The following is an 8958-nucleotide window of genomic DNA, read 5'->3' as shown; positions in this document are numbered from 1 at the left end:
ATACAGTCCATGGAATTCTCCAGGCCAGAATACTGGAGTGGGTAGTCGTTCCCTTCTCCACGAGATCTTCCCAACCCAGGAATCGAACCCAGGTCTCCCGCATTGCAGGCGGATTCTTTACCAGCTGGGTCACCAGGGGAGCCATAGTGTTGTAAAGATACTTTCATATACTTTAAAGATACTTCATATACCTTAAGTTTACATTTTAAAAAAGGAATTTATCTCAAATAAATAAATAAATGAGGCAATCAGGACAAGAGACAATAATGTTGAAAATAAGAGAAGACTAGCTGCAGTCCATGGGGTCACTAAGAGTCAGACACGACTGAGTGACTTCACTTTCACTTTTCACTTTCATGCATTGGAGAAGGAAATGGCAACCCACTCCAGTGTTCTTGCCTGGAGAATCCCAGGGACGGCGGAGCCTGGTGGGCTGCCGTCTATGGGGTCGCACAGAGTCAGACAAAACTGAAGAGACTCAGCAGCAGCAGCAGCAGCAGCAGGAATAAGGTCAGTGAACGATCCAATTGTAGATGGAAGGTTACAGTTTCACCTTGAGCTTTCTATCATCCAACACAAGGAAAAGACCATGATAAGCCAAATATTTCTTGAGACTCTATTAATAAAATCAGATCATCTTCAAGGGAGGCTGGTTAAATGTGAAAACTTTTTTGCCTGAATTGATTGAATGGTCTTTGTTACTGAATGACTAGATGTGGCTTAACAACTTCGTAAACTTAGCAAAGTATGAAAATAATTATTCAGTCAACTAATAGTCATCAGATTTGAATATGTTTTCCCTTTACCTGGCAATATTAATAACACTAATCCTCTACATCTAAATAAAATCTAGTGAAAAGGAAAGGCCTCTGAGAAGAGGAGAATAAACTATTCAAATAAAAGATTTGTTAGGACTAATATTGAGAACTTAAGAGCCATGAAGGTTAGAGTTCATGTTCTAACTCTGATTTGCCTGCAGTGCTATCTTAGGCATATTATGTAAGACTCTCTGAGTCTTGCTTCTTTGTCTGTAAGATGATAACTATAATAGTACCTACCTCTAGGGCTGCTATGAGGATTAAGTATGCATATAAAACATTTACCAGGGTGCCTTGTTTATAATAAGCATTCACTAAATATCAGACTACACTCCAAACTGCTATACAGACTCATTAAATTCTCACCATAACTCTGTTAATTAAGAGGGCATTTATTGTTACCTTATTCTGTGGACTGAGATAGAAATGTAATTTGCCTAACATACGCAGAAACATTTGGTGAAGTGAAGGTTACCTATGTGATTCAAGTAAATGACTTACCCTGAAAGTCCTCCGATTTCACCCTTAGATATTTCTTTCTTTGCATTGATTTGTTTTTATATGTGAACAATAACCAATGAGGGCTTTCCAGGTGGATCAGTGGGTAAAGAATCTGCCTGCAATGCAAGAGATGCAGAAGACTGTGGTTTGATTCTGGGTTAGGATGATCCCCTGAAGGAGGGCATAGCAGCCCACTCTAGTATTCTTGCCTAGAGAATCTCACGGACAAGAAGAGCCTGGGTCCATAGGGTCCATAGGGTCGCAAAGAGTTGAACACGACTAAAGCGACTGCGCATGAATGCAGACAAACATGAATGATAGCACATTAGGAGTTTATGGTTTTACTGGGGAAAGGGAATATGGGATGCTCACCATAGTCCACATATATGTCTAAAATGTAGTAATCTTATTGTGCTTTCTGTATCTTTTAAATAATTAACTTCTGTTAACGACAAAGTTAATCATTGTTCATGTACAGAGGTGATATACAATTTCCTTTTTCAATAAATATACTTGATTTTTAGAGTTGGTTGACCTGAAGAAGAATGAAATGCAATTGGCGAATAGATACGGCAAAAATCACGGTGGCCATGCCTGGGTGGCTGCCATTTGGAAACTGCTACACTACAGGGTAAAGTATACACTTGGATCTGTCCTGTGACACATTCTCTGCCTTGGTCACTGCTTAAGTTTCAGTGTCTTTTCTCAAAATTCTCTGTACTTTAGCCACACAGAAGTACTTGCTCTTTCTCCTTAGCAGGAAGGAACTTTTTTGTCTCCATAAGCTAGTTCTACTTACTGGAATGTTCTTCCCTTCCTCACCAACTCAACAAGTGAATTCCTTCATGCCTACTCTATAAAACCTTTCCAGACGCCACTGGTGGCAGCCTCCTTCAGCCATTCTTGCCAAACTAGGCAGAGTGTATTCCTCTTTCCTTTGTGCTGCTTGCTCTGAGGATAACCTCACCAGAGGATGACGTCTCCTAGGCCCCCTGCTCTGCGTTTGCTTATGAACAATGTGTAGTCTCATCGTTAAGTGTGAGGTTTTGTGGGTGTTTATATCATCAACCTTGTAACTGTCTTATTCAAGTGTTCTGTATCTTTTACAGTTTGTGTACTCTTAATTTTCCAGGTGCTAGTGCTTCCCAGGTGGTGCTAGTGGTAAAGAACCCACCTGCCAATGCAGGAGGCATAAGAGACACGGGTTCGATCCCTGGGTCGGGAAGATCCCCTGGAGGAGGGCATGGCAACCCACTCCAGTACTCTTGCCTGGAGAATCCTACGGACAGAGGAGTCTGGAGTGCTAGACTCCATGGGGTTGTAAAGAGTTGGACACGACTGAAGAGACTTTGCATGCACACGCGCGCACACACACACACACACACACTCACATGCACACACAGAAGGTAGTAATCTCTGCCTTTCCAGCTTTCAGTATTATTGTGAGGATCAGAGAAAGAAAGAATATTAAGATATTAAAAATTATAAAATAAAACAGGTTGATCCCTGGGTCTGAAAGATCTCCTGGAGTAAGAAATGGCAACCCACTCCAGAATTCTTGCTTGGAGAATTCCGTGCACAGGGGACCTTGATGGCCTGAAGTCCACAGGGGTCAAGAAGAGTCAGACATGACTGAGTACACACACTTTAATCTACTAGTATATAAAAATCTACAATTATTATGATAAGTTTGTAAATTACCCCTTATAAAGTGACTTGTTTGACTTCTGTGTTTTCATGGCATAATATTCAGTGCCTGCAGGTTCACAACTGTGGCATTTTTTGGTTGGTTATAACCATATCCTCTGTACCCCTTTTTCCAACAGGTAGCTGAATTTGATCAAAATTAATATTACGTTAGAGGCTCAGAAAGCCCTGTGGTCAAGAAAAAAGCCCAGCTTTCCAAGGGCCATAAAAGAGTAATGGCTTCCTAATATGTAAAGAAAAAATTTAAACCCCAAATTTATAAGTATTTATCTTCAATGACAGTTAAGTTTAATATTTATAAAATGACATTACAAATTGAAAACAATCTATAGGGTAAGTTTCCTTACTTTACCAGAATTCCCAAGGATAAATAATTATTTGCCAAAAAAACCTTAGCCAATTATAAATCAAATGTTTTAGAAATAATAAGTAATTTGATAAGCAAAGTTATGTTTTAAAATTTGTATATCTTCAGTGCAAAAGGAGGTGGAAAAACACATGGGAAAGTCTTAAAATGGCTGGAGTTAAAGGGTCTCAGAGACATCTTGAAGGAAATGTGTTTAAATGGAGTCCTAAAGAATGAGTGCTCACTGGAAGTCTTCCCAAAAGGAAGAAATCTTTCCCAAAAGAGGAACCAGTTAGGACCCTGAAGAGTCAGGAAACAAGAGGGTCCCCCCCAAAAAAGAAGAAATTGTCTTCCAAGGAGGAGCCACACAGCAGGGGACCTGAAGAGGCTACCGCCAGCAAGCAAGAGCAGCAGCTCCAAGAGAAAGCAAAAAGCTCTGAGAGCTATCCCAGGAAAATCGTGATGGACATCTCCCTAGTGGGGCACAACCTGTGGAGGTATTTCCCAGCCTTTCCCCTAGAGCCCAGCAAAAATAAAAACAAACAAACAGAGAAAATGAGTGCTCAGTCGCTCGGTTGTGTCTGACTCTTTGTAAACCCATGGACCATAGCCCGCCAGTCTCCTCTGTCTGTGGGATTTTCCAGGCAAGAATGAATACTGGAGTGGGTTGCCATTTCCTCCTCCAGGGGATCGTCCCAACCCAGGGATCAAACCTGCATTTCTTGCATTTGCAGGCAGACTTTTTACCACTATGAAAACAACTGAAGAGGAAGATGGCATTTTGCAGAGATAATAGCAACAGTACAGAGGCCAAAATGTGCACTAAGATTTGAAGGACAGAGAGAAATTTGGACAGAGAGAGGAGGGGATGGGGGCTGAAACCCACAAACCCCAAAGAGCCTTGAATGCCTTAACTGGGGTTGACCGTTCACTATTTGAAACATGAGGAACAAAGGACAGCTCCAGGTTTGGAGATGCCGCCTAGAATCATTACTCACTAGAAGCAAGCTCTAAGATTTCTCTTCCCAAAGTGAATGTGTTTTCCTTTTGGTCTGGGCCATCTGGCTTTCAACTAGGCATACAGTAGTGAGGAATAAAGAGGCCAAGAGGCCAGAATGTTCTATTGCTCCCCACCCCCTTCCCCGCCCAGGTTGCCCCCCGCCCCAACCGATGCACATCCATCCATTAACACACAATTAATTCCCTGGCTTTTTCAAAGCCTAGACCTCCCACCCCTCCCTCCCCTTGGCAATTAAAGCTCTGCCAGTTAAAAGGCTAGAGAGAACAGGTGTGTTTCACACTCGGTTTCACTTTCCTGCAAGGTGCCAGACGGGCAGCCGAAAGACCACAGACGTCTTTGTTCATTTAACAGTATCCGTTGGTAGCCAGCCGTCTCTCCGCCTGTTGGTAACCTCAGTGGGATCAGGAAGGGTCAGAAGCCTCATTGATCCTGCTAAGTCCTCTACGGTCATGGCTTGGCTGAGGAGGTGAAACCCCATGTAGGAGGGTCACATCCTGAGGGCACAGCTCGGCTCCAGGCATTCATCCATCCATCCATTCAGTCAGTCAGTCAATGAACACATTCATTGAGCCGGGAGGAGCCAGCACTCTGCTACCACGTGGGAGATTCAGAATGGGTAAGAAATGGTGGGCTTCATGAGAGATTATGGTCTAGTAGGGGAGATGCAAACACAGTTCAGTATAATATAATTAGGAAGTGTAGCCTTAAAGACCTTTATTTGAAGCTTATTTGTATATTAGTTCTGGAGTATGAAATGGCAACCCACTCCAGTATTCTTGCCTGGGAAATCCCATTGACTGAGGAGCCTGGTGGGCTACAGTCCCTGGGGTCACAAGAGTAGGACACGACTTAGCAACCAAACATTATATATTAATTAATACGTAGAGTTAGGAACTCATATACAAATAAACTTAAGTAGTTCTTATTATGTATCCAGTACTGTTCTATACCTTATTCGTATTAATATGTGAATATTGACTCATTTAATCCATATAACAACCTTATTGGGGAAATAGATATTACCATTATCCCTATTTAATGTGAAAACAGGCATTAAAAGTTTAAGCAACTATCCCAAGTTCACCCAACTTGCCAACAGTTCAGAGATACTAAGTGATAGAAATGAACTTTGGATCAGGCAACCTGCCCCCAGGATCCAAGGTCTTAACTGGATGGAGGCCTGTGAGAGACACATTTGGAAATTAATTCTATGGAGCCCAGACCTCAGGTGATCACAAGTGTCCCTTAGCCCAGGCCCAGCTGATCATCATTCCCCGTGTACCAAAGGCCCAAATCAGGGCTCTTCTGGCTGCAGGAAAGAGCGAGGACTGAGATCCATCCTGCCTCCGATCAAGGTTCAGCTGTATCAGCTGGGGGCGGAGGAGCCTTGTAACAATTGTTTGCCTTGAAGGGGGCCCCATTTTCTCATTCATACAAAGACACCGTATGTGCCACCCTTTGCCGCATGCTGACATGCCTTTGATTGAAAAACCAGGATATGACTAAAAGTTTCTCTCGGGAGTTGAGATAATAGACCAGTGTTTTCTAAGGACTTCTCTGGTCTGAGCTGACCTCCTCCCACAAGCCAGCTAATCCTGGCTTCATTACCAGAGTTTGGGTTTCATTGTTCATCTGGCTGAAAAGCAATGCCCCAAACAAAGAAGAAAGGCTAAGCTCTGAGGAAGGCAGCTTTGTTAGGAGCCACCGAAGGCAGACACCTGCGGAGGCAGAACCGCACCCCTAGAAAGGATCAACGAAGGCTCCTGAAGAAGGTGGGAAGGGCTTCTGTGGAAATGTAAAGGGGACAAGAATCTAGGGAATGATAATCAAATCTCCCAATAATTCTTTAAAGTTGTAAGCAATATATATATATATATACACACATATATATATATTTATATTTATATATATATATATCAGTTCAGTCACTCAGGCGTATCCAACTCTTTGCGATCCCATGAACTGCAGCATGCCAGGCCTCCCTGTCCATCACCAACTCCCGGAGTTTACTCAAACTCAGGTCCATTGAGTCGGTGATGTCATTCAAGCATCTCATCCTCTGTCATCCCCTTCTCCTCCCACCTTCAATCTTTCCCAGCATCAGGGTCTTTTCAAATGAGTCATTCTTGCATCAGGTGACCAAATTATTGGAGTTTCAGCTTCAGCGTCAGTCCTTCCAATGAATATTCAGGACTAATTTCCTTTAGGATAAACTGGTTGGATCTCCTTGCAGTCCAAGGGACTCTCAAGAGTCTTCTCCAACACCATAGTTCAAAAGCATCAGTTCTTCAGCGCTCAGCTTTCTTTATAGTCCAATTCTCACATCCATACACGACTACTGGAAAAACCAGTATAAAAGGAGCAAAGTGTTGCAGAGTAATAACAGTTCTCAAGCCTGTTGGTCTGTTCAGTCTGCTGTAGCAGAATGCTATCAACTGGGTGACAGACATCTGTTTTTCACAATCTGCAGGCTGTGACGTCCACGATCAAGGAGCAGCAGGTTGAGCACCTGGAAGAACCTGGTTCATGGTCCACGGACAGCTGTCTTCTCTCAGCATGCTCACATGGTGAAGGGACAAGAGAGCTCTCTGGGACCCCTTCTATGAGGGTACTAGTACCATTCATGTGGGCTCCACCGCATGACCCGGTCACCTCTCAAGTCCCGCACCTCCTAATACAATCACCGTGCGTATGAGTCTTCAACATATGCATTTTCACTGAAGGACAGGCACAAACATTCAGTTTCCAGCAGATCCAAAGTCTGTTTTTAATACAAATGTCATGTAACTTTTCCATTATCACCACAAAATAAAATGTATGGCTAATATACCATCCTCACACACAATCTTTTTAAATCAATGTAAGAGTGAAGGAATAATTTCTAATAATGTAACATGTATTTCAGTCACAAATGCTTGGGTACAACCACACCCAGATGTAATGATGACAGTCAGGTGCTATGTCTTCACAAAGAAGCACTATGAATACATGATCATAAACACTGACAAATTCAGCTGAGCTGTGTTGGCAGCTTGTATATCATGAAGGTATTACCACTGGTGACATAATTTTTGAAAATGGTGAATGACTCTTGTTAAAGTTCCCAGGAAACTAAATTCAACCATCCCTTGCTTCACATGATCATCGTTGTTCAGTAGTTCGGTCATGTCAACTCTTTGTGACCCCACGGACTGCAGCATGCCAGACTTCCTTGTCCTTCACTCTCTCCCGGAGTTTGTTCAAACTCATGTCCATTGAGTCGAGGATGCCATCCAACCATCTCATCCTCTGTTGCCCACTTCTCCTCATGATTGTTACATTGTTGGAACAGTGAGCATATATTAAGATGATGCCAAAAGTGCTCTGTACTTACAGGTACAACCAAGTTAGCTTGGGGATTCATAAGTGGAAAGGGGTTTTTCACCTACTTGTGAGTTTGGAGTAAAATGCATGGGTGCTCATTGCCCGTGATGCTCCCTCCACCATTATGACAACTGAAGACACCTCGTCTGTGTGTGTGTGCTCAGTCGTGTTGGACTCTTTGCGAACCCAAGAACTGTATCCCACCAGGCTCCTCTGTCCGTGGGATTTCCCAGGCAAGAATACTGGAGTGGGTTGCCATTTCCCTCTCCAGGGGATCTTCCCAATCCAGGGACTGAAGCTGCATTTCCTGCATTGGCAGACGAATTCTTTGCTACAGAGCCACCGGGGAAGCCCAAAGACACCTCACGTGTGTCCAAATCCCTCCTTGGGCTGTAAACACTCTAGCACTGAAACAGTGGTAGACAGTTTACTGTGGTAACCAAACAAAACTTACAATATTACAATCGGACGTATATACAGTCCAATACTCAAGGTAAGTTCAAATATAAAAATACCATTAGGACATATTAAGAAATATATATTACTATTTGGTTTCTGCCTGCCTTGCTGTTTTCCTGGCAGGCAGCTCCTAAACCCCTGGAATTTCCTATGTGATAAGTGTCTCCCTGTATGCTAATAAGATGACAGGCCCCTGGGGGCTTCTGGACCATCTCACAGTGGGGACTGGTTGCCATGTGATTAGACAGTTAGAACTTTCAGCTCCACCCCTGACCTCTAGGCAGGGAGAAGGGCTGGAGATCACCAGTGGCCAGTGATTTTATCAAGCTTTCCTACCTGATGGAACCTCCATAAAACACCTGAACCATCAGAAGCAGAGAGCTTCTGGGTTGTGAACACGCAGTGATGCTGTGAGGATAGCAGGTCTGGAGGGGCTTGGAAGCTCTGCTTCCCTTCCCCACTCCTTGTCCCATGCACCTCTCCCATCTGGTTGCTCCTGAGTTGTATCCTTTTCTAATAAACTGGTAATCTAGTTCCTTCTGGTAATCTTCTTCCTGAGGTCTGAGAGCCCGTCTAGCAACTTATCAAACCCCAGGAAAAGGTCGTGGAAACCCTGGATTTATACATGACAAGTCAGAAGCACAGGGGCCAGCCTGGACTTGTGATTGGTGTCTGAAGTCTCGTAGGACCAGTGCTTCACCTGTGGGGTCTGGGTAGTAAGTGTCAATGAAATGTATAACACC

The 8958-nt window shown here is 43.4% G+C and overlaps 1 long non-coding RNA gene across 1 annotated transcript; it reads left to right on the top strand.

Moving 5' to 3' along the window:
- Positions 1-352: 352 nt before the first annotated feature.
- Positions 353-7256, top strand: LOC133058567 (uncharacterized). The gene is made up of 3 exons (XR_009693352.1): positions 353-510; positions 1844-1950; positions 6864-7256. It is a non-coding gene; the product is annotated as an uncharacterized LOC133058567 (long non-coding RNA).
- Positions 7257-8958: the final 1702 nt, after the last annotated feature.

Source organism: Dama dama, chromosome 6 (genome assembly GCF_033118175.1).
Source record: "Dama dama isolate Ldn47 chromosome 6, ASM3311817v1, whole genome shotgun sequence".
Taxonomy (NCBI): domain Eukaryota; kingdom Metazoa; phylum Chordata; class Mammalia; order Artiodactyla; family Cervidae; genus Dama; species Dama dama.
The sequence above is the reverse complement of the archived record's forward strand: the minus strand, read 5'-3'. Positions and strand labels throughout refer to the sequence as shown.